The sequence below is a fragment of the Amphiura filiformis genome, chromosome 4 (genome assembly GCF_039555335.1).
Source record: "Amphiura filiformis chromosome 4, Afil_fr2py, whole genome shotgun sequence".
NCBI classification, from domain to species: Eukaryota; Metazoa; Echinodermata; class Ophiuroidea; order Amphilepidida; family Amphiuridae; genus Amphiura; species Amphiura filiformis.
This window is the reverse complement of record NC_092631.1, coordinates 57,375,806-57,403,785: the sequence shown is the minus strand read 5'-3', so window position 1 is coordinate 57,403,785 and position 27,980 is coordinate 57,375,806. Positions and strand designations below refer to the sequence as shown.

The following is a 27,980-nucleotide window of genomic DNA, read 5'->3' as shown; positions in this document are numbered from 1 at the left end:
TAACATGACCGAAAAGCGACATGTGATCATTTCACCCCCCCCACTCTTAGATCATGCATAATATAAAGACGTGTCAATAGGCATATGCCTTAAGTTTTTTGGGGGGTGTTATGGGTAGATAGAACGGTAATTTGACACTCTAAAATGTTAAATTTCCAAGTTGCGTGTATTATTTTTGCAAGATCTAAAATTAAGAAACCCCATCATTAGAATTAATTGATAAATTTCTCTCTTGGGAATTGAACATTTGGTCATGAGATAAAAATGCCGTTATTTTGTCATCATTAGGCCATAATATAGTATGCTTTGACTTTAAATGTCTATTGAGACCCAATTAAAGGTTCAGTGATTATTTTCAAAACGGTTATAATTGAGTTTTGATCTTATAATTACATTTTGCATCAAAATAATTCCAAAGATGTTTCATTATTTCAGCACCGAGATAACCAAAAGTGACCACTTCTATGATATTGGGGCCAAAATAGCTCAATTTCAAGCACGGTCTTAAATTGTCAATTCGACAGGAACTTGCGTTTTGAAGCTAATTTCTCGTGCGTTTAAGAATGAAATCGCGTATTTGTAGACGGAAATAGAAAAACAGACTTTTGTCTTTGCAAAGACATCAGTTTCAGTCAAAAATCTCAACTTTTGGCACTTAAAATCAGGTATTAATCATGTACATAGCATTTAAAAATGAGTCTTCGAAGGGCACACACCACTAAATAATCGTCCCATTGAAATACACGGGAAAATACAAGAAAGTAAGTTTGTTTTTCTACCCCATGTAACAACATTTTTAACATTTTGATCAAACCAGTGTCTTAAATAAAGATTAAACTTTTATTTAAATTTAATTTTTTGGGACAAGTTAAGACAAACTTAAAAGATACGAACTCCTGAACAGCGCCATCCCGAATTTCAGCCGACACGCTCGCCTCCTTACCAGTTCCGGCCATGATATTGTTCCGAGGGCCTATTACCCATGCACATTCGATTCAGAAAATTTTCTGAACAGATATGTAATGTTGAGCTCCTATTCTATCTTTTTTATCAAAACAACCAAGAGTCACTCAAATTTGGTTCCCTCGGGACGCCGATATATTTCGCATAGGTGCTATTTTTTACCGGAACTATGAAGGGTTACACCAAATGCGGAAGGATTTAGTGTAGTGCACCCACATGCCTGGCTCTTCAGGGCGTACCACCAAATAACTTCTCCATTGAAAGCACGTAAAAATCACCTTTTTTAAACGGCGTTTTCTAGCGTGAGAATATTTTTCACTTTTTAACGTCATTCCTGTATTAATTAAGGACTGAAATTTCATTTAAGCTTCAATTTTGGGGAACTTTACAGGTTCAGTTTTTTATTAAAAAATGTTGAAAAGCGACGCCGCTATTTCAACGCCAAAACTAGCATTAAAACTTGTTCCGTTAGCAGTAATTCGGACAGGGCCTACTTTTCTTGTGAAATCGATTTGTATAATTTCATATCTATTTTAGTCATTAATAGGTTAGCATCTTTCATTTAAATCAGAACATGCCAACTTCGCGAAGAACATGGTCCCTAAGGACACCACATTGTCTCATGTAGCCGTATACGTTTAACCGGAACTCATCACAATGGCACCTTTCGCGCAGTGATTTAGTGTAATACGCCCTTCATGAAGATGATTAATCCGGGGGCCGGGCACTCAACTGAAATTTTGGTAGGAGTGTGCGGCGCGGAGCGCCAAACTTTGGGAACTAGGAACTGATTTGGGGCAAAATAGGCTTGATGAACTGAAATTTCAACATTTTTTATGGGTCTTGACCGTCTTGTGAACTAAAATTGGGCCAAATTATAGGGTTTGGAGCTAATCCAAAATTTTCCAAATTTCGACTAAAGAGCTAACAATTGTCAGAGTTTGTGGCTCAAAGAACAGGAACATGATCCAACTGCCGGAGAGCCTGAAAAGGGGACCCTTGACCGCCGCACATAGGCTACCCATACCACATTTAGGCCTCCTCCGGGTGATTAATATCCCTGCGTAGGCCCTATTAATATTATGCCTGGTCAGTTAGGGCCTACTTGGTACAATCGATTTACTATTATACTAAGTAGCATGATGTTTAGGCCTACTGTATTTAATATTGAAAAAATGTGACCAAATATCCGGATATTGTGCCTACTAAGCATAGGGCCTACAGGGAAATATACCATCATCAGTGATACTGATGTCAATTCAGCTTAGAGATGATATGCCACCACTGACCTGATGACTTCAGTATTTCCCTTTTACCAGATAAAGTTCCCTGGGAGTGTTCAGGTATGTTCCTGTCCCAAAATTGGGGTTACTGTTTTTTTGATTAGTCAAGTGGGGTTTTGGCATGTAGGCCTAATACGACCTTTCTTTGTGAAATGAACATAAAATACCTAAAAACGTGTTTTAAGATGCCCAAATGTAGGCCTACACGGGTGTCCCGCTTGCTTAATTTCTTTGCAACCATAATGGGCCGCAATACCCAGCAAACACAAAACGTTTTCGACATCATTCGCAAAAGGTTATAAAAGGTTGTCAGAAAACGTTTAAATGTCGGGTTATATAAAGGGTATATTAAGAGTATAAAACGTTTTCATAACCTTAAAAACATTTTTGATAATCTACTGCTCAGCAAACAAAAATGTTTTACATAAAACGTTTAAATGTCGGGTTATATAAAGGGCATAAAAACGTTTTAATAACATTCCAAAAACATTTTTGAAAACTTGATACAAAATTTTCTGAACAGAATGTTATTTTGGGGTTGAAAAAATATTTTGCGACAAATGTTTGCCCAAAATATTTGCAATAACGTTTTAAAAACGTATTCATGACCTTTATATAACCCGACATTTAAATGTTATTAAAAGATTTTGAAAAAAACATTTTAAGAACATTTCTGTGTTTGCTGGGTTCAAATATTTTAACACAATGTTATTTAAGTATTGACAAAATATTTGGCAAAAATGTTTGCAAAAATAGTTTAAAATAACATTTTTGAAAACATTAAAAAATATTGTTGTAGTGTGTTTTCATACAAAACGTTTTAAAACGTTATCATGACCTTTATATAACCCGACATTTTAATGTTATTAAAACGTTTTTACCTAAACCAAAAGCCAAAATATAACTTATTTAAAACGTTTTTAAAACGTTTTTGTGTTTGCTTGGTATATCACTAACCGCATAGTTCGAGGCAAGGTTTATTATTTAATAGGGTTAGGGTCTTAGGGTTAGGGTTAGGGGTTAGGGTTAGGGTTATTGGTTAGGGTTAGGGTTTAGGGTTAGGGTTTACACTGCAAAAACAAGTGTTTATATTTAAACACCATGTTGTGTTTATCAGAGCAACACTTAATACACACATAATTCATGTTAATGGTCTAACACTAATGTTCATAAATTGTAATATAACACCAAGTGTTAATTTATGAACATTAGTGTTAGAACCATATAAACACAATATGGTGTTTAAATCTTGTTTTTGCAGATAAGGTTAGGGTTAGGGTTTAGGATTAGGGTTAGGGCGAGGCAAGGTTCATTATTGATCGGAGATTTATATACGTGTTTATTAGTAGGCCTACTAATAATAGTATACCGTGTGTATGCACTTTATTCCGTAATCAGTAAGTATGATAAACAAACACCTTTCTGGCACAACGACTCGTAGCCCAGTGATATAGGCATAAGGACTATGGATCCATATATTGGACATGATATAACACGAGATTATTACCATTATTATTTCCGCTTACTTAATAAAATAAAAAGAATTTGCTTAGAATTAAAATTCTGCAAGGATTTACCTGGGGTTCGAACCCACATGCAGAATATGTGGTCTTCTTCTTTATTGCTTCTTTTCTTTCTTTCTTTTTTCCTGAACCCTCGGGGCCCATGGACTTTGTCCACCCTGTCCCCGCTTGCTACGCCCCTGCAAATGAGCATGATCAGGCAGTAGGCCTACTGCCGCAGATTACTGCATTATAGGTTTACATCCATGATCCATAGGAATATAATTGCACCCAGCAAACACTAAACTAAACGTTTTCGACATCATTCGCAAAAGGTTGTCAGAAAACGTTTAAATGTCGGGTTAATAAAGGACATAGGCCTATAAAGGGTATGAAACGTTTCATAACATTCAGAAACATTTGTTGATAACCTATTTTACCTATAAAAGTGTTGACAAAATATTTGGCAAAATATTTGCACAAAATATTTTACAATAGGCCTCACATTTTGAAAACATTTATAAAATATTGTTGCAGTGTGTTTTTCAAGGCGTTTCAAAACGTTTCCATTTTAAAGGAGGATTTCGTGATCCCAGCATTCTCTTTTTATGACATTTGTCAGAAGATATCCACGAAATTCCCAAAATTTCAGTTGATTCTTATTTTGCGTTTGCGAGTTATGCATGATTATGTGTATATTACACTGCTCCAGACCACTGTGATCGTAATTTCGTTCTGGTAGGCCTGTAACGACATTCAAATTTGACGATGTAAAGTTTTGCTAAACGAATTAATCTGCAAGAAATATTTGTCACATAAACATTATGTATAGCCAGAGGTTTCCAGTGGTATAAAAATCTTAACTTTTGTTGAGAAAAGTATAGGGATGAGGCTGTGGATCACGAAGTGCCCCTTTAACAAAGAGCACACTAGATTGACGACTTGACTTATTAATAATAGCAATCTTTTTTAGAACATTATAGAGTTGACAGAATTATTTTTTCTTTTATCGACCAAACTGGGTTTCTACCTCAGCACAATAACAAATTGGTAATATTTAGGCCTTATGCAGACTTTTTATGAGACGTAAAATATTTAGTGACGTAACATATGTAGGCCTACGTTATTTGCCATTCTATTTCAGGGTCCTATTTCATCTTAAGTCTTAACTTTAAGATTAATTTTATCTTTTATTTCATAAAAGCGTTTATGAAAATCATCTGTCTTGAATTCTTTTATGAAATAGAAGATTAAATTAGTATTAAAGTTAAGCGAAACTAAAAATTTAAGAAATCACCAATATTTAAGATGATCAATTCACCTTAAATCCTGACTTTAAGAAGATCTTAACTTTTATGAAATGTTTAAGTTCTAACGAATGCTTGATGACGTAAAATCGACAATATATTTCTACCAGACATTATACGTAACATATTATCGATTTTACGTCATTAAACATTCGTTAGAACTTAAACATTACTGGAAATAGAATGGGACTAGATTAAATAACGTAGATATGTTACATCAAATATTATACGTCCAATACTCGGAGTCTGCATACGGCCTATGCCTGCTGGCTGAGCTTTTTTTTTCCTTTTTTTTTTTTGAGAGTGAATTACCGTGTTGAGCTGAAGTCATGAGTGCGCGAGCAGATAAGACTGATTTTTCATTATGCGTGTTTTGACAAATTTTGACTAGTCCAATTTCCTCGAAATTTACGAAAAATTTGGGATTTTTGACCAGAAATGAGCATGTTTTTACATTTTTTAGAAAAAATAAAATTCGATATTTTGTGAACAAGAATGTGTGCCTGATGAATTTTGCAAGGGGTCAAATGTCGCAAAAACAACAACTTGCCCATATACGTACAGCGAAGATCAATTATTGGTAACAACTGATGTTCAAAAAAAAATAATAAAAAGGTGTAGAATAGTTTGAAAAAAACAGGGGTCAGTGGGTAAACTATTTTGTAAAAAGGGTCATGCGGGTAGAAAATTTGGGTCAAAGGCGGGTAGAACTTACAAAATATGGGTCATTGGGCAAGTTCGGCAAAACAGTGTGTAGACCTAAATAGCAGTGGCGTCCTCTTTTTTCAGTCAGTCGGTGTCAAGTGGGCAGCGGGGCTATACGTGCGTCATCGTGGGGGTCACTGATCATGACGGGGGAGGAATTGGCCTGGAGGAGGGGCACAAGCTTTGGGACTTTTGAATCGGTGCCCATATGACGCTACGCCACTGCTAGTATATTAGTGGGTCAACATGATGCACCCTCGTATAAACATGAATGTGGAATGGGCTATTCTAGAAAATAGATGCACACCCCTATAGAGGAGTTCGGATATCCGGACTTTTTGTCCAATCGTGACTATTTGGAAATCCAGACTTTTAAAGTGTCCAACGGTAAAAAAATCCGGCAGAAAAATAGTTCGAAATCAGAAATCCTCAATTTGAGAGCTCATTTTGGACATTTCCGTGATTTTTCCTTCCAAGCTTTTTCAAGTGACATTGGCAACTGGAATTCCAGTCATTTTCAGAAAGCAGACTTGGAAATCCGGACATTTTTTTGATTGAAAATTTACTCCTCTATATGGGGTGTGCACTTCTTCTGGAATAGCCCAATGTGCGTTGCTGTTATAGTGTAGGCCCTTATATGAGCCTGGCCCTCTCAGATGAGGTGTTTGGTACCACTGGGGTGGGGGGGGAGGGTTAGAGGGATGGGGAGTTGGTTACCATACGTTGTTGATATCATGGGCTACACAAAATGATAGCAAGTAAAAGTGCAGCTCTCCCCGGGCTCACCCACTATAATCTGATTGCGATGTTATAATGCAAATTTATATAATTCGGCAAAAAATTTTACGAAATTGAGACTGAAAAATTGGTCTGCCCCCCCGCCCGAAAAATACAACAACTTGAACACACACACACACCCCACCACCGCCTCTTTTTATTTCATCCCAGTTACAATTGTTTTAGCAGTTCGAGTCGGGGTCGCCGGGGGAAACGGCTACCCGTGGCCCAGTGGCGTAGAGCCCCCCCCCCCCACCCCGAAGTACCCACACCCGTGTGGGACACTGCTCGCCCTGCTATTTTAGATTTTTTGGCATTTTTGTGCTTTTTAAGCCCATTTCCAATCAATTATCGAAATTTCGCTCCCCCATACTTTTCCTCGCTCCCTCTAACCATGGAAGAAAGAGATAAGATTATCTCTTTCTTCCATGCTCTAACTCTGAAAAAGTTCCACTGCCGTGTGCCCGTCACTTCCATCATTGGAATGCCCCACTCATACCCCAGGGGCCCGGGTGGGGGCTTTCGAATGATTTTTGTACGGGGATGTGCCATGGAGACTTTCTGATGCTAACTGTCTCCATACCTACTTTTTGCTGGTTTTGCGTTCCATCAGCATGATCAGTAGGCCTATACAAAATGTTCACAAAAACCTTTTGGTCTCCACTGAAAACCCACCGATACAGACGAAACTTGCTGAAAAGGCACACCCCCCTCAACAACAAAAAATTAAAAAACGTGGCACATTCCCGTGAACCTTCAACGAGGGAGACCGTTACTCATGGGGGGGGGGGGGATTCCCCTTTTCCTCCTCCCCCACACACAACTTTTGGCAAAATGAGCCACATTGTCTCATGAGACACTAATATGCCTATAGTAAGGTAAGATAATGACCCCACCCCTAACCACACTATTCAAGGCAGATTATTAACGCCGGTGCCTGATCATGCTAATTTGGCTCACTCTATGTGACTTTTATAAGACGTGACGTGCGCCATGGAAATGTTATAATCAAGTCAACCCACTTTGTCCTTGAACTTCGACATTTTAAAATACCCAGGTACGCTGACCACGCGTATATGGTCTACGTAACCATTCGCATTTCAGCACGCTAAACCCTAAATTTAACTTAACCCTAATTTATAAAATATGTACCAAATTTCCACAAAATCTGAGTAAAAACTTTAAATACCGTAAGACCACTTAAATCTACTAAAATGACACCACAGAACGGCTTTTTTGTTTGGCTCCATATCTCACTTTAAAGCTATTTAAACCTCAGCAATCGTCGAATTTGGGTCTTGGGCATATAGGACGACAATCCTGAAACCTTTTGTACTTTAAATCATATTTCCATTGTGCTTAAATTTAAATTTTGAACGCTATTTTGGGCCTTTTGCGCATGCGCGACCTGTTTTTGGACATATTACAGCTTTGTTACGTAACAATTCACATTTGCATCCATGTGATGTAACTTCCACGGCTTATCACATCTATCTTGAACCAAACTATGAAGATTGTGTAAAAATCTATCAAGACATATTTTAGCTACAGTGTTTTGTATAAAAAATCTATAGGAACCAGTTTTTTAAGCAATTTTGGCTCATTTTACAAATTTCTTGATTTGATTGGTTATCGATTCAAAATTGATTTAGAAAATTATAAAATGATCTCTAAGGAACATTGGAACCTTCAAACCCGACGAACAGGCGGTTTAAACAGCTTTTTAGGGGGGTAAAAGTTACTAAGAAAAATAGCGCCCTCTATATTAAACGCAGTTCAAGCTGTCGTTACTAGCTGTTACTACATTAATTTGAACAATGTAAAAAGATTAGTTGTTTCTTACTGTTGTTTCATGTTTTATGAAAAACTTGACATCTTTGAAAACCATCAGAAAAGCTAATAAAAAAGTGCTAGAGACAAATGGGCGTTAGAATTTTAGCTCATACGGCAGGCCTAGTAGACCAAAATCCCTCATAATAATGCTTTTCCATTCGCAGGCCCGTAGGCCCTACGCAGGATTTCATTGGGGGGGTGCTGATTTTGAAAAAGTGGACTTTTTTTTTCCAAGGGGAGGGGCGATTTTGTGAAAAGTGGACTTTCTTCCCAAAATTTAGTAATTTTCATTTCTCACTTTATTTGACCTGTTTTTAAGTAATCATTCAACGAAGACTGCGTCGCACAAGCGCTCCGGGATGGCCATTACTTACACTTGATTTTGAAAATTGGGGCCCCCCCTCTGATTGCTCTGGATCCGCCACTGCAAACCCGATTTGCTGTGCTCGTTATTTTCGGTCTAGCGGTTGTTTTATGAGGACAAATGATACTGTGGACATTTTATAGGGCCTGTGCATAAATGGACCTGATCTATACGAGGTTTTATGAGGACAAATGATACTGTGGACATATTTTATAGGGCCTGTCCATAAATGGACCTGAACCATACCCAGCAAACACAAAACGTTTTCCATATCATTCGCAAAAGGTTATAAAAGGTTGTCAGAAAACGTTTAAATGTCGGGTTATGTAAAGGGTATATTAAGAGTACAAAACGTTTTCATAACCCTAAAAAACATTTTCTGATAATATACTGCTCAGCAAACAAAAATGTTTTACAGAAAGCGTTTAAATGTCGGGTTATATAAAGGGTACAAAAATGTTTTAATATCATTCCAAAAACATTCTTGAAAACTTGATACAAAACATTCTAAACAGAATGATATTTTTTGGTTGAAAAAATATTTTGCGAAAAATGTTTGCCCAAAATATTTTCAATAACGTTTTAAAAACGTTTTCATGACCTTTATATAACCCGACATTTAAATATTATTAAAAGGTTTTGAAAAAACATTTTAAGAACATTTCTGTGTTTGCTGGGTTCAAATATTTTAACATAATGTTATTTAAGTATTGACACAATATTGGGCAAAAATATTTGCATAAATAGTTTACAATAACATTTTTTGAAAACATTTAAAAATATTGTTGCAGTGTGTTTTCATACAAAACGTTTTAACGTTATCATGACCTTTATATAACCTGACATTTTAATGTTATTAAAACGTTTTTACCTAAACCAAAAGCCAAAATATAACTTATTTAAAACGTTTTTAAAACGTTTTTGTGTTTGCTGGGTACGAGGTCATTAACACTAACGAATAGAACATAATTTAAATCCTACTAAATCACACTTAAATTAACTCTATCTCCTCGGACTCTAGCTATGCACTAGAAATTCCAACAACTGGCAGGGCTGGTCCATTGGTGTTGGAGCTACAATAATGGACAAAATATGTTCGGACGATTTGCTTTTTTGCCTTTTATAATTGAATAGCGTACGCACTTGCTGATATTTTAAAAATATTCTACAAACAAGTTGTTACGCGTAACTGTTGATACGCGCTCAAGATACAACGATATTGTGTGAGTTTTAACCTAGCATCTGGATCTTTTATTATTATTTTTTATACCACGTTTACGGAGTAACCCAATACCAATTTCAACTTTACATAGCCTATACACTGAAGGAAAAGTAGGGCCTAACAGTTTACCTTTGAAAATATCATAATCTGATCATGATATCTATACTGAAGATAGCATACTGTGATCACGCTATCTACTGAATATAGCATAATCCAATTGTGCTATCTGTTGAAGAAAGCATAATCCCATTGTGCTATCTATTAAAGATAGCATGATCCCATTGTGCTATCTACTGAAGATAGCATAATCTGATAATGCTATCTACTGAAGATAGCATAATCTGATAATGACGGAAGAGTATTGGATAGTTTGCTATTTTAACCAACGGAATGACCGTAAACACGTGATTATATATTTTGAAAACGATTATTTATCCTTTTTTAATATTTTTTGATATAATGATCAGTTTATAGAAAACTTTATAAACATGTCTTTACAATAATGTGATTTCAATGTATTTTTGTATCTGAAAGGTAGCCAATTGGCTACCTTTTGCCTTACTCCCAAAAAATTAGCCAATTGGACAGACAATTGGTTACTTTCAAATATCAAAAGGTAGCCAATTGGCTACCTTTTCGAGATGTAAGAAAAAAGCAGCCAATTGGCTACCTTTCAGACATGAAAAAGGTAGCCAATTGGCTACCTTTTCAGATGTAAGAAAAAAGGCAGCCAATTGGCTACCTTGGCTACCTTTCAGACATCAAAATACATTAAAATCACACATTTGTCGAGACATGTTTGGTAAATTCTTTATAAAATGACAGATTTTAAAGACATTTTGGTAAATTTTCTCTAAATTTACAATAATTTGTCAAGACATTTTTGAAAAAGGGCAAATAATCGTTTTCAAAAATATATAATCGGGTGTTCGTATTATAAGCATGATAAGTCTAAGTAGTGCAAAACACCAGGCGCGGATTCAGGGGGGGGCGGCCCCTTCTCCAAAAAAAAAAAAAGAGGAAAGGAGAGAAGAGAAGAGAAAGGGGAAAAAGGGGAAAAAAGAAGAGAAAGGGAGAAATGAGAAGGGAAAGGGTTAAATTGCACGTATAGTAGGCCAATGCCTAAATCGCAGTCGGGCCAATCTATATAGGCCCTAGGTCTGTGATTAAGTTTTGCTTGAAGGCGGGTCCTCTGCCCAAAAACATATGAAAAATACGGCGGGCCCGCCGATATGTACGGCCAGTCACATTTTGTCACCAAAGTCAGTAGGCCTATTAAGACAGCTTAAGAAGGACTCCGTGCTGACTTCAATTCAACATCGATCCATGCATGCTTTGCGAATCTCAAGTCTTAGGCCTATAAAGGTTACAAATTGAGATCGGGCCCTTTTTGTTTTAAAAAGCAATGATATATAGGATAAAAATGATGCACCAAATAACGGTTTCAATTGGACGGTAATTTTGAAAAATTTCCAAACTTCTGAGGGAGAACATCCCCCTAAGGCCCCCCCTGCGTACATACAAACAAGTGTCCGTCCCCCTAAGACACCCCCTGCGTCGTGCAAGCGCTCCGGGATGGCCATTACTTACATTTGATTTTGAAAATTGCCCCCCCCCCCCCTGACTGCTCTGGATCCGCCACTGCAAACCCGATTTGCTGTGCTCGTTATTTTCGGTCTAGCGGTTGTTTTATGAGGACAAATGATACTGTGGACATATTTTATAGGGCCTGTGCATAAATTGACCTGATCCATACGAGGTCATTAACACTAACGAATAGAACATAATTGAAATCCTACTAAATCACACTTAAATTAACTCTATCTCCTCGGACTCTAGCTATGCACTAGAAATTCCAACAACTGGCAGGGTTGTTCCATTGGTGTTGGAGCTACAATAATGGACAAAATATATTCGGACGATTTGCTTTTTTGCCTTTTATAATTGAATAGCGTACGCACTTGCTGATATTTTTAAAATATTCTACAAACAAGTTGTTACGCGTAACTGTTGATACGCGCTCAAGATACAACGATATTGTGTGAGTTTTAACCTAGCATCTGGATCTTTTATTATTTTTTTTATACCACGTTTACGGAGTAACCCAATACCAATTTCAACTTTACATAGCCTATACACTGAAGGAAAAGTAGGGCCTAACATTTTACCTTTGAAAATATCATAATCTGATCATGATATCTATACTGAAGATAGCATACTGTGATCACGCTATCTACTGAATATAGCATAATCCAATTGTGCTATCTGTTGAAGAAAGCATAATCCCATTGTGCTATCTATTAAAGATAGCATGATCCCATTGTGCTATCTACTGAAGATAGCATAATCTGATAATGCTATCTACTGAAGATAGCATAATCTGATAATGACGGAAGAGTATTGGATAGTTTGCTATTTTAACCCACGGAATGACCGTATTATAAGCATGATAAGTCTAAGTAGTGCAAAACACCAGGCGCGGATTCAGGGGGGCGGCCCCTTCTCCCAAAAAAAAAAAGAGGAAAGGAGAGAAAAGAAGAGAAAGGGAGAAATGAGAAGGGAAAGGGTTAAATTGCACGTATAGTAGGCCAATGCCTAAATCGCTGTCGGGTCAATCTATATAGGCCCTAGGACTGTGATTAAGTTTTGCTTGAAGGCGGGTCCTCTGCCCAAAAACATATGAAAAATACGGCGGGCCCGCCGATATGTACGGCCAGTCACATTTTGTCACCAATCAGTAGGCCTATTACGACAGCTAAAGAAGGACTCCGTGCTGACTTCAATTCAACATCGATCCATGCATGCTTTGCGAATCTCAATTCTTAGGCCTATTCGCTACTTGCACGGTTCCGCCATTATGCACTATGTGCGGGGAGAGCCTCGAACTGGCAGCATACATGAAAGGAAGAATTATGTAACCTTACACAGAACGTTATGACTAGTTCAATTCCCATTCATGTATGCTGCCAGTTCGAGGCTCTCCTGCACATACACACTTAAAACTACGGGGTCAAAAAATGACCCAAACGGGGTCATTTTTGACCCCAGCATAGTTATCAACTAAACACCATACCACTAACGGGGTCATTTTGACCCCATTGGTCGGGGTCATTGCAATGACTACGTATTTGGGTCAAATAGTGACCCCATTGGGGTCAAAATATTACCACATTTCGGGGTCAAATGAAATGACCCCTTCAAAAGGGTTGCCTTATTGGGTTACTTAATGACCTCATTTCGGGGTCAAATGAAATGACCCATTTGAAAGGGTTGTTTTATAGGGTTACTCAATAACCACATTTAGGGGTTGTTTGGATTTTTTTAGTAGGCCTATGGTCATGCTGGTCCCACCAGGACATAAGTGTGTTTCTGCACAGAGAAAGCATTACATAAACAGGAACTGCAAAATGCGTCTGTGTATCACACTCACACACAGTCAGTCATCGCCTATGACAGTTCACGTATTATAAGCTTACATGATATAAGCTTATAACAACTGCAGCCAAGACACCAGCCACGACAGCACACGACAGCATGAAATTGGAATGAATCTGCGTGCATAGACAAGGGTCTATGCATCCTTGCAGTCTCACTTTTCAACTAACTTTTCATATTCCATCATGCAGACAAGCACACACGACAATCCGCTGAGCTGCACAATCAGAACAAATATGGCGCTGATGTGACCACGTGAGCCGATGCACACCGTGTGTGCAAATAGTTCGAAATGCAAGTCATTATAAAGTTGACAAATTGGGTAACTTCGGTCAAAAAATTAGTTTTATTTATTAATCAACAAACATTAATTGCAGCTCATGTTTAAACTCATTTATGAATTGAGATTTTCAAAGCGGAAGATTGAAACTGATATCAATGCGCGACGGTATCGGCAAAATGACCACTAAGTTTTTGACCACGTTCGTCGTGGCTAAAATGACCTCGTGAATGTGGTCAAACATAGGGCCTGCACTTTGGCTCGTTTTTGCAGGTTTACATGGTCCAATAATCACAAGATGACTGACATGTGGTAACAAAGGAAGCAGTCACTGCAATTTGATTATGTCCCATATGATTGGCCATTCAAGACACCCCTGTGAATATACTATAGCGGCCTTTTCAAAATATAATACCTGTTTGCTTGACTGCATTGGCAATACCCGGGAACAATACACACAGTATATGCATTGGACAAACTTTTTACAATAAGCATGATAAGTGATGATGTGACCTCCAGATATACATCGTTCGTCTCGCACACTGACGACATTTGATTGAATGGACTGCGCCGTGATTACGGTGAAGGACACCGGTTCAAATCCTTTGTTTGGAGCCAATCGATAAAAGCATGCAGGGCCTCTATACCCTATACCCATGTACAGTTTATCCCTTACATAACCTATGTCTTGAATACGCTGGCAAAGTTATGTAATAATCGGATTAATACTATATAGCAGTAGGTAAAAACAGGTTTTGAATAATCCGCGCTACAAAGTCCCATTCAGTGATCCCAGCGAAAGTGAAAAAAAAAATCAAATTGTTACGTGTATACATTTTTTAATGAAAAACAAATGGCAAAAAAAACAAAAAAAACAGGAAAACGACAGTATTGACGAAGTTGAAGCCCCATTCAAATACATGTAGCTAATTTATATACTGTCAGTACCGGTATATAAATTACAGACTCACGTAAATGCATTATTTTTTTGTCTTAGACACACGGCTTTCGGCTGAACCACTACACTAGCAAGCTATGTTAGCACATCTATGACAATGACGAATGGTACAAAATCAGCCATAGGCCTTTTATGACCTTTGACATTCTTTTGTGGCGAGTGACATGGTCTTTCAATTCACGCCGAGTGTCCTTAACAGGTTCGACTATGCTTCAGTGGTCATGAAAGAATTCAAAAGATAACCTCTGCCCCAATAATCCCAGGCAATTATCTGAAACTGCTCCTCGGATCATAAGAACTCAGTCCTCAAATGATAGTCATAATAATGTCCAAAATATAAAAATTACTGACTATCATTGAAGACTGAGTTCCGCAATCTAGTATCCAAAATCTGAATTTTGATGATTTTTACGATCGTCGGGATGAAAAAAAATCAAAAAATCACTGAATGGGCCTTTAGTTCCCTACTCTCCTTACCCTGGCAATATAAATCAAAGAAAAAAAAAAAAAAAAAAAGAAAATTAACCAAATTAAGGGATCTGGAATGAACGTTTTGAGCGTTTCGATAGTATTTTTGTGGGACATCAGAGCACATCAGACATATCGAATTGCATTCTGAATACGAAGAATGTCTTTCTGATATCAAATAAATTTCATTGTTTGGAATTCACGATATAATACAAATTTTATGACAAATTATTAAAATTTGATATTTTCACATTTTGATATATAACAGTCCTCGAAGTAAATATCATAAATCTAATGATATATTCTTAAACAGTCCCTGGCATACCATACATGTATAGGCCTATGTATAGTACATTAGTCTGCTTTATCTGTTTTGTGCTGTTTAAGCAAATTTAAACATAATTTCCATAAAATGTAAGCTTTTACTGTCAGATATGTCCCCTTTTAATTTTGAGCAGAACAAGTGAGGTAAAGCAAAGAAAATTGGAATTTACTAATGATATATTCTTAAAGTGTATGTAGCAGGGAGGAAAAGCCGACAGTCAATTGAAAATTTTGACCTTTCATATTGAAGATATGGATATTTTCCCAAAAAGACCTAATTTTTTTTGGTGTTTTGGGAAAAAAAAATCCATATCTTCAATACGAAAGGTCAAAATTTTCAATTGATCGTCGGCTTTTCATCCCACCTACATACACTTTAAGTATAAATCATCAGATTTATAAATTTTACTTCAAGTACTGTTAATTTTAATGATTTGCCATAAAATGTGTATTAAATTGCGAATTTCAAAAATCAAAATTATTTGATATCAGAATGACATTCTTCGTATTCAGAATGCAATTCGATATGTCTGATGTGCTCTAATGTCCCAAAATAAATACTGTCCAAACGTTCATACCCCAGCCCTTAACAAAAGAAAAACAAATTTATTCCAATTAAAATTCTACCAGGTTTCGAACCCACAACCTTTTATTTAACAGTCGAGATCGAATACCACTACGCTGTGAGTGCTTCTGTCAGAAATGCGTTTGTTCATCATACTTATTGATTACGGAATAAATCGCAAACACACGATATATATAATATTACTTGTCTATTACTAATAAATACGTATATAATCTCCAATCAATAATGAACCTTGCTTCCGACTATGCGGTTCCTATGCAAATGTTTACTAGTAAATTTATAATATAGGCGACCAGGTCCTAGAGTGTGATGGTTTTGTAGCAGATGACAGTGCTCATTCAAGCCTGTCAAGGTCAGTTAGTAGCCACTTGCTGAATGGATGGCCATTATCAGCTATCAAAGAGATGCCTTGTGCAGCTGCCAATCACAGTAGAGGTTTGATAACATTTTGTTAAACCCAAATGTGATATAAGGACAAAGCTGTGCATGTTGGTACTTAATTGTTTGGATTCTTATGTTGAAATTCCCTTGTATTAGTATTTTTATGTTTAGTGTATATTGTTCATAAATTATATAGCTTTTAAATTTTGGGCATTTTTGCTCTGTTGCACTGTACCATTATGGAATTTGAGCAAATCAATTACCGACACAAGCAGGTATACAGTGTATTATTTTATTTTTATTTCGTATCTCAGGAGCACAGCTCACTTGGTAAGGCGTCAGAATTTGGTACACGAGCGCTTCGAACTTTAAATCGGAAGGTGGTGAGTTCGAGCCTCATCACGGTCACATTAATTTTATAAACCAAATATTGTTCGAACTTTTCATATTTGTTTTTCTTTTATTGTTTCTTTTTCTTTTTCTTTTTTTCTTGTTTTATTTAATTTTTTCTTTATTTTTCTTTGATTCATATTGCCAGGGTAAGGAGTGGAGGAACTAACGGCCCATTCAGTGATTTTTTCATCTGGACGATCGTAAAAATCATCAAATTTTAGATTTTGTACTAGACTGCGGAACTCAGTCTTCAATGATATAGTCAGTAATAATCTTTTGATCATTATATGACTATCATCATCCGAAGAGCAGTTTCAGACAATTGCTTGGGATTGTTGGGGCAGAGGTTATCTTTTGAATTCTTTTATGACCGCTGAAGCAGAGCCAAACCTGTCAAGGACACTCGGCGTGAATTGAACTGATTGAATTTATATACTGACAGTATATATAAATTAGCTACATGTAGGCCTATTTGAATTGGGCTTCAACTTCGTCGATACTGCCGTTTTCTTAGGTTTTTTGCCATTTTTTTCATTAAATTTTTTTATAAAAGTAACAATTTGATTTTTTTTCACTTTCGCTGGAATCACTGAATGGGGCTTTGCAACGCGATATATTCAAAACTTGTATTCACCTACTGTTATAGCATTAATCCGATTATTACACAACTTCGCCAGCGTATTCAAGACATCCGATGCAAATAATCACCTAGATTATGACGTTCATACCGTAAATATGGCGGAGTACCCAAATTCATTCAACAAAAGCATGATTACAAGCTATTGCAATCTACCGCGACAGCTCGTCTCACACACATAACAAATGCACTATAGGATCAAATAGGTTGACGACAACGTTTGATTGAATGCACTGCATTGCGCCATGATTACGGTGAAGGACACCGGTTCAAATTCTTTTATGGAGCTAATCAATAATTTCACGCACATCCTCTATTATTGCCCAATTATTGCCCGGGATGATTGCACACTGTAAAAGAGCTATTGTTATAATGTTTGATGAAATCGTGTTTAACTATTTGCTTAAGAAAGGCACAATACAGATAAAGCAGACAGATTTACTACATGTGGTACATGTATATACATATAGGGAATGTGTTCGAGTATTACCTAATTATAATAGGGGCGTATCCAAAAATGAATTCACACCCCTTTCAAATGTCGAGCCAAAGTGCAGGCCCTATGTTAAAACAGTACAACCCCCTTGAAGGGTCAAAACAACCCCAAACGTGGTCAATTCAAAATGACCACGGAAAATATAACCCCGTAGTTTTTAGTGTGTAGTGCATAATGGCGGAACCGTGCAAGTAGCGAATAAAGGTTACAAATTGAGATCGGGCCCTTTTTTGTTTTAAAAAGCAATGATATATAGTATAAAAATGATGCACCAAATAACGGTTTCAATTGGACGGTCATTTTGAAAAATTTCCAAACTTCTGAGGGAGAACATCCCCCTAAGACACCCCCTGCGTACATACAAACAAGTGTCCCACGCCCCTATGAAACCCCCCTGCGTCGCACAAGCGCTCCGGGATGGCCATTACTTACATTTGATTTTGAAAATTGCCCCCCCCCCTCTGACTGCTCTGGATCCGACACTGCAAACCCGATTTGCTGTGCTCGTTATTTTCGGTCTGGCGGTTGTTTTATGAGGACAAATGATACTGTGGACATATTTTATAGGGCCTGTGCATAAATGGACCTGATCTATACGAGGTCATTAACACTAACGAATAGAACATGATTTAAATCCTACTAAATCACACTTAAATTAACTCTATCTCCTCGGACTCTAGCTATGCACTAGAAATTCCAACAACTGGCAGGTCTGGTCCATTGGTGTTGGAGCTACAATAATGGAAAAAATATGTTTGGACGATTTGCTTTTTTGCCTTTTATAATTGCATAGCGTACGCACTTGCGGATATTGTTAAAATATTCTACAAACAAGTTGTTACACGTAACTGTTGATACGCGCTCAAGATACAACGATATTGTGTGAGTTTTAACCTAGCATCTGGATCTTTTATTATTTTTTTATACCACGTTTACGGAGCAACCCAATACCAATTTCAACTTTACATAGCCTATACACTGAAGGAAAAGTAGGGCCTAACATTTTACCTTTGAAAATATCATAATCTGATCATGATATCTATACTGAATTAGCATACTGTGATCACGCTATCTACTGAATATAGCATAATCCAATTGTGCTATCTGTTGAAGAAAGCATAATCCCATTGTGCTATCTATTAAAGATAGCATGATCCCATTGTGCTATCTACTGAAGATAGCATAATCTGATAATGCTATCTACTGAAGATAGCATAATCTGATAATGACGGAAGAGTATTGGATAGTTTGCTATTTTAACCCACGGAATGACCGTATTATAAGCATGATAAGTCTAAGTAGTGCAAAACACCAGGCGCGGATTCAGGGGGGCGGCCCCTTCTCCCAAAAAAAAAAGAAAAGAGGAAAGGCGAGAAAAAAAAAGAAGAGAAAGGGAGAAATGAGAAGGGAAAGGGTTAAATTGCACGTATAGTAGGCCAATGCCTAAATCAGACATAGAACTACAACGTTTTGATGAGTCTATGCGTACTAATTCTAAGTTAAAATATTATTCAATCTTTAAGACTGATATCATATGTGAAAAGTATTTATTTATAATTGAAAATGTTATGATGAAGATTTTGTTGACTAAACTCCGACTGGGTAGTTTGAATTTGGAAGTAGTTTTAGGAAGCTATGAAGGTATACCACGCGATGAACGTCTCTGTAAATTATGTGAGTCTGGATTGGTCGAAGATGAACTGCATTTTGTTCTAGTGTGTGATTATTTTAGGAATGAGCGGCAACGTTTTATACCTAGATACTATCGTGAAAACCCAACTGAACTGAAGTATTGCCAATTCATGCAGACTTCTGATAGCAGGATCTTGAAAAATCTGTGTAAATATCTATTTAATGCATGTAAGAAGAGCATTATAGATGAGATAATGTTGGATGCAGGGTTTGGTTTAGTACAAAAACTGATGATTCTAGTACTAGTGACCCCTCCGTGACCCGCCCCCCACTCAGAGTCATGTGCCATGTACCATCATGGTCAATGGACCAAGTTTGCTCCATTTCGGTCAAAGCATGCCTGATCTATAGATGAGTTGACTTCTGACGTCAATGCGCACGCATCATCATAATTTTCATTGTTTGACTGGCAGTACGCACATCATATTTTGTTCATGGCTTGTGTTTTTAAAGCCCCATACCACATAACATTATTTATTAGAGGGAGGGTCTAAATAAACATTTTTTAGTGTTAAAAAGTGTTACAAAAACTCTAAAAAACTCTAAACACTTGGATTTACAGTCAACGAAATGTTGGGCATTAAATAGGTTTGTGGTTTATAAACACTGTTTGAAGTGGAAGCAAAGAAGTTAAGCTATATACTGTAAGAACACTTTGGAGTAAAGCACTTGAACACAGAAATTGTACTTCGTATCAGTTTATTTGGTGGAAAAATATAACGTTCAGATGTACATATAAAAATATTAGTTACTGGCAAAAGTAAGCTTGTGTTGAAAGATTACATGAAATCTGGTTTGGCAGATGAGTTGTACAGTTTGTACTGGTAAATGTGGACATTATAAACGTATTTAAAGCTTAAATGTGGAGAAGTACATTCGTAATATTACAAACAACGCATATTATAAACTAAGCTTAAGGGATGGGGTATGAACGTTTGGACAGTATTTATTGTGGGACATTAGAGCACATCAGACATATCGAATTGCATTCTGAATACGAAAAATTGCCTTCTGATATCAAATAATTTTTAATTTTGTGAAATTGGCAATGTAATACACATTTGATGGCAAATCATTAAAATTGATATTTTGATATTTAACAGTACTCGAAGTAAACTTTATAAATCTGATGATTTCTACCTAAAGTGTATGTAGGTGGGATGAAAAGCCGACGATCAATTGAAAATTTTGACCTTTCGTATTAAAGATATGGATTTTTTCCCAAAACACCAAAAAAATAGGTCTTTTGGGAAAAAATCCATATCTTCAATATGAAAGGTCAAAATTTTCAATTGATCGTCGGCTTTTCCTCCCAGCTACATACACTTTAAGACTATATCATTAAATTTATAAAATTTACTTCGAGGACTGTTATATCTCAAAATGTGAAAAATATCAAATTTTAATAATTTGTCATAAAATTTGTATATCGTGAATTTCATAAAATGAAAATTATTTGATATCAGAAAGACATTCTTCGTATTCAGAATAAAATTCGATAGGTCTGATGTGCTCTCATGTCCCACAAAAAATGCTGTCGAAACGCTCATTCCAGTTCCCATAAGTTACAAGCATTGAGTTACATTAATGACTTTGGCGGAATGCGGCGATATGATGTTTATAAAGTTCATGGCATGTTTAAATGCAATATGTCTAGAAAATGTGAATAATTTCTGTGATGCTGTGTCGCACCTTAAATGAAGAGGGTTGCTCTTATACCGGTATCGCAGTTCTCTCAGTGCAGATCAGCGTGAAAGTGACACATGTGAAAACACTATTGTTGTTTAGATAAATAGGTCTTTGTCTAAATGTCAATACAATACACCAATCACGTAATTGATATACCTCCTGAAGCCCTCAATCAATCAATCAATCAATTCTGGACTTCCCACCTCTTGTTTCAGGTGCACTGCTTTATGCGTGAATGTCACTGGTAACTCCACAGACGAAAACACCACACTGTCACAATAGAATATAAAACACTCAAAGCAAGCCAAGCTATATTATGTACATGCTCAGGTACCAGATTATAGTGTGAGTTCAAAATAGCATTTGAGCTGATGCAGATTATTATGAGTTAAATAGAAGGTATCTAACCCTGGCTTAAACCTTGCAACTAGCACAAATACATAAGGTGGCTAAAATACAAATTGTGCCACTTCAGATACAATATACAATTAAGCAAAAATATACAATGAAAAATAAATGAAACAACATAATTAAATACATATCCGCAAAGTCGGCTAATGCAAGAAGTGCCAAACATGCTACACGAAGAGCAATCGTGCCCGGGGGCCACTTACATTACGTGATGGACACCATGCTCATGTATGGACTCTCGAAACGTACCCTAAATGAGTATTACTCAGCACATGCAAAACATACCCTAAACAAGTATTTTGCCATTTTTTTTAACACTAAGAAAGTAAAAATTCATGTTCAGGTTCTTGTTTAATATAAGTAGTTTGATGTTTCTTAATGTTTTACCCTACGATTTGTTCTGATAGAAGCCAAACATAGCCTATTTCACCCTTTTTTATTTTGGCATTAAACTTTGGTACCCTAAAAAGGCCTAAGCAAGTATTTTGCTTGGAAAAGTATACCCTTTTTCCTGATTTTTGGCATTTTTGACACCCTAAACAGATACAGCGCTGTACTTGCCCAATGCTGAAAAACAACCCTTTTTACTTGTTTTTTTTTTTACACGAGCATGGTGTCCACCTTGAAATATAAGTGCCCCCCCCCGGGCAATCGTGTCAACTATAATACACCAATCACGTAATTGATATACCCCTTACCATTTCCTGAAACCTTACATACCATAACTGAATGTTACTGTGGCCATTACGTAACTCGTAAGATCTGCCCCAAGTTCAACTATGATACACCAATCATGTAAATGATATACCCTCTACCATTTCCTGAACCCCTATACCACAAACAAGTGTTACTGTGTCCACTAAGTAACTAGGAAAATCTGCCCAAGCTTTTAAGGGCTCATATTGAAATTCCCTTAGGCCAAGGAAAGTCGATTTTGAGTTTCCCGTCACCCGCCCTCACTTCATTTTCTGACCTTCACTTGAATTCATGATTGTGATTTTCCAAAAATACCAATAAAAACTGCTTATATTTGCACAAAAAAATATGAATATCCCTTTATTTTTTGTGGAAAAATCAAAATTAAAACATGCATTTTGCTGTCAACCTTGCAGACTCTTTTTAATATACTTTTTAATCTCATTTGAGCTAAATATCCATCTCCAAGTGAGTGAGCGGCAAATAACAACACATTTTACATGTGTGTTGGTCATATAATGAAAGGCAGAAAAATAATGAATAATAAATAATGAAAAAGTTACCTCACTTGTTTTCAGAAATTATGTGACGGGAAACTCAAAATTGACTGTTAGGGGTCTACAGGAAGGTGTGCGCCATCCTGCAGCTTTCCTGTGCTAGCTTTCTTTTGTTAAAATCCTGGGCAGGGTGTATCACTGATGCATATAATCCATCCGTTTTATGACCGAGCTTTCCTGAGGCGCGCGCTTAGCGAGGGGAATCCTGCCTTCTTTCTGTGTGAAAACGTGGTAGGGTATTTCAATATGAGCCCTAAAGACATACCATGATACCAATTACCATTATATTTTTAGGAAACATAAACTTGTAATCGGGCAAATCAGAGTTTGCTCCTAAATTTATACACACAAAAGACACGCTATAGTTGATAAGCTTTTTCAAGTTTCACTAAGTACACAAGTCACTTTGTAAAATGGCGTATTGCTTCGTTATTAATAGTGCAAACTCTTTGAATTCACGGAATAACCCCCTGCATATACCCGTGTACCATTTCCTGAAGCTTTCACCATAAACGAATGTAACAATATGCCCATTACGTCACTCGGTAGATCTGCGTAAGTTATAAAAGACATACCATTGTATTTTTAGGGAAACATAAAATTGTAATCTGGCAAATCAAGAGTGTTCCTAAATTACACACACAAACGACACCAATTTATAATTGGTAAGGCCCTGCCAAGTTTCACTAAGGGCACTACAGTCACTTTATAAAATGGCGTGTCGTTTTGTTTTTAATCAGAGTATAGTGCAAACTCTTTGAATTCACGACTGAATAATATAGTATAACCCCTTCAAAATCTGGTGGTCTCACGCCTAGTAAACCTCCACTTAGACTGTTAATACATACTACAAACAGGCCAACCCTTGCACAGACTGTTAAAAAGACAAACTATGTTTATTCTCTTTCTCAGTCATGTACTGCCATACAAAACAAACTCATAAAAATACAGAATGTGCATGCGCCTAACCTACAATTTTTGATCTCATTTGAGCTCGAATATTGTAATGTATTTTGAGGAAGTTGAGGAATATCACCTACTCGTATGCAAGTCTCAGTGAAATTAAATAGGGAAGCATCACCTGCGGGCGCTGCTTCAAAAACAAAAAATTTCAATTTGACCTAGACATGACCCTTGGTGACCTTAAAATAGGATATTTTTAAATTGGTATAAGATCCAAGTTTCATTAACATTCCACAATTTATAATAATGAATGGGTAAGAAAGGCCTCCACACCCATTCGCTTCAATCCATCTCACCTTAAGGACTAATAGGAAAACATTTTCCCTACAGGAGCAGCTATAAAAAAAAAAGTAACTGAAACTTTTAAGAGATGGATGGACAGTGTGACACACAGACATACAGAATTGGATTAGTATTGCATCTCCATTCATTCAGGTGACACAAAGCTTTTACCCAATTTAAATTCACCACAACTTTTGACTGCAATACTGGATTTTGTCTGAATATTATTAGTTATCCCCTATTTGTTCACGAAATACAGGAAAATATCTACTTTCTGTTGCTGTCCAGTATTTCATAAGAACAGGGGATAACGAATTTATTGTTTAGTTCACATGAATTCCCGCTAGATATTTTCACTCTTTGGCTGAAAATTCAATTTAATATATTAAAAATCAAGGCGTATTTTAAACACAACCAGATTGATAGCACTGTCAATCTGGTGTGCAGCAACGGTGTATCTGAAAAATCATTGTGCGCTTTTGAGTATAATCGCGCGCATTAGGTAGCACATACACTATCGCGTGAGTTGCGTAGAAAGATTACGCAGGTAATACGAGAAATATTACCCGTCAGTGAAAATGTCCGTAAAATATGCATGTTATAATGAAGTTTTTATTTAATTGATGTTGGACCAATCAGATTGCAGAATTCATGTGAATTAAAGGATATAGTTCTATATTACAAAATAACAATAATAATAATATTATAATTAAACTCACTAGCTACAGCTGTATGTACAATTTCATTGTTGACTATACAAGATAGTTATTTTAAATTCATCATTTTTAATTGCAATAATAATTTAAAAAAATCAAGTGTAAAACGAAATAATCAAAATCAGTCGCCAGCTATATGCAATTTTTGACTGTACACGCAATGTAGGCTAAATAAGATTTGAATGAATTCCAGGTACAGTACATTGGGCCTCAATGACCACTTTGTTTTAAAAACTGTATTCTTCGAATTCCATTAAATTGTTATTACACACTGATTACATTCACAAGCAGTTTTATATTATTTTGTCGTCCACCTGAACATGTGGAAAATGCTGTTTTGAGAAAACAAGTGTTTTAATGTTAGCAAAATGTAACAAAAAAATTGGTGCAAACCTGGTATATGCTTTTCAATTGCAATCACAATGATGTAGTTAAATGAAATGGCCCCCTCTAGCAATAATTTCATATCTTGTATAGAATTGTTAACATCATACATTCCAAAATATAAACAATTCAAATTCAAAAGCCTAATTACAAAATCAATCACAATCACCCAGTAATCACCAGTCATGGAGCGTGCCATTTTCAAGCATGATTTGGGCCTTGGTGATGTCACCAGTGCTTTTGCCATGCCATTCATAGTGCTCTGCGTATTTCAAGACATCACTTGTCTTGTACTCTCTATAAAACAACCAATTTCAATTTGACCTTACATGACCCTTGGTGACCTTAAAATAGGATATTTTTTAAATGGTATAAGATCTAAGTTTCATTAACATTCCACAATTTATAATAATGAATGGGTAAGAAAGGCCTCCACACCCATTCGCTTCAATCCATCTCACCTTAAGGACTATAAATAGGAAAACATTTTTCCTACAGGAGCAGCTATAAAAACAAGGCGGTTCTCGAACCACGAGTCTCGCCTGCTTTCGCGATTACTTTTGGTAAAGGTAAATGAATTTGGTGGTTATCGGCTGGGCACGATTATCTGGCTGATGGTGACCGTACCCATTAAGTTTCATGCCCATGCAACAGGTTTACTAATTTGACCTCAGATGACCCTGGTGACCCTGAAATGACCTTCCAAAAATTTGGCTTTAAATGTTGACTGTACCCACCGAATTTCATGCCTGTCTGAAAGTTTTTACTAATTTGACCTCAGATGACCCCTGGTGGCCTCGAAATGACCTTCCAAAAATTTGGCTTTAAATGTTGACTGTACCCACCAAGTTTCATGCCCGTACAATAGTTTTTACTAATTTGACCTCAGATGACCCCTGGTGACCTCGAAATGACCTTCCAAAAATTTGGCTTTAAATGTTGACTGTACCCACCAAGATTCATGCCCGACCAACAGTTTTTACTAATTTGACCTCAGATGACCCCTGGTGACCTCCAAATGACCTTCCAAAATTGGGCTTTAAATGTTGACCGTACCCACCAAGTGTCATGCCCAGACAACAGTTTTTACTCATTTGACCTCAGATGACCCCTAGTGACCTCGAAATGACCTTCCAAAAATTTGGCTTTAAATGTTGACTGTACCCACCAAGTTTCATGCCCTTACAACAGTTTTTACTAATTTGACCTCAGATTACCCCTGGTGACCTTGAAATGACCTTCCAAAAATTTGGCTTTAAATGTTGACTGTACCCACCAAGTTTCATGCCCGTACAACAGTTTTTACTATTTTGACCTCAGATGACCCCTAGTGACCTTGAAATGACCTTCCAAAAATTTGGCTTTAAATGTTGACTGTACCAACCAAGTTTCATACCCATACGACAGTTTTTACTAATTTGACCTCAGATGACCCCTACATGACCTCAGTGACCTTGACGCACTAACCAATACAAACCGGTTCTGTCTCGGGTCAAGATGCACCCACCCACCAAGGTTGAGGAACGTGCGACTCATAGTCTCCGAGAAAATAGGCGGAAGGCAAACTTTAACCAAAACTTTAACCAAATTTGTCACATACACACACACCCACATACACACCCCCACATCCCTACGGAAAAGTGATTATATAGTCTCCTGCCTTATCAGGCGAGACAAAAACTAACTAACTGAAACTTTTAAGAGATGGATGGACAGTGTGACACACAGACATACAGAATTGGATTAGTATTGCATCTCCATTCATTCAGGTGACACAAAGCTTTTACCCAATTTAAATTCACCACAACTTTTGACTGCAATACTGGATTTTGTCTGAATATTATTAGTTATCCCCTATTTGTTCACGAAATACAGAAAAATATCTACTTTCTGTTGCTGTCCAGTATTTCATAAGAACAGGGGATAACGAATTTATTGTTTAGTTCACATGAATTCCCGCTAGATATTTTCACTCTTTGGCTGAAAATTCAATTTAATATATTAAAAATCAAAGGCGTATTTTAAACACAACCAGATTGATAGCACTGTCAATCTGGTGTGCAGCAACGGTGTATCTGAAAAATCATTGTGCGCTTTTGAGTATAATCGCGCGCATTAGGTAGCACATACACTATCGCGTGAGTTGCGCGTAAAGATTACGCAGGTAATACGAGAAATATTACCCGTCAGTGAAAATGTCCGTAAAATATGCATGTTATACGAGTTTTTATTTAATTGATGTTGGACCAATCAGATTGCAGAATTCATGTGAATTAAAGGATATAGTTCTATATTACAAAATAACAATAATAATAATATTATAATTAAACTCACTAGCTACAGCTGTATGTACAATTTCATTGTTGACTATACAAGATAGTTATTTTAAATTCATCATTTTTAATTGTAATAATAATTTTAAAAAATCAAGTGTAAAACGAAATAATCAAAATCAGTCGCCAGCTATATGCATTTTCAGGTACAAGCAATGTAGGCTAAATGAGATTTGAATGAATTCCAGGTACAGTACATTGGGCCTCAATGACCACTTCGTTTTAAAAACTATATTCTTCGAATTCCCTTAAATTGTTATTACACACTGATTACATTCACAAGCAGTTTTATATACATATATTCTTACAAATTACAATTGGTGACTCTGCTATTTCTCCTGTG

At 36.6% G+C, this 27,980-nt stretch overlaps 1 protein-coding gene across 1 annotated transcript in view; it reads right to left on the bottom strand.

Moving 5' to 3' along the window:
• The window catches only part of LOC140151122 (sphingomyelin phosphodiesterase-like), a 496,863-nt gene that overhangs the window by 289,280 nt on the left and 179,603 nt on the right, over positions 1-27,980 (bottom strand). The gene's annotated exons all lie outside the window — the stretch shown is intronic.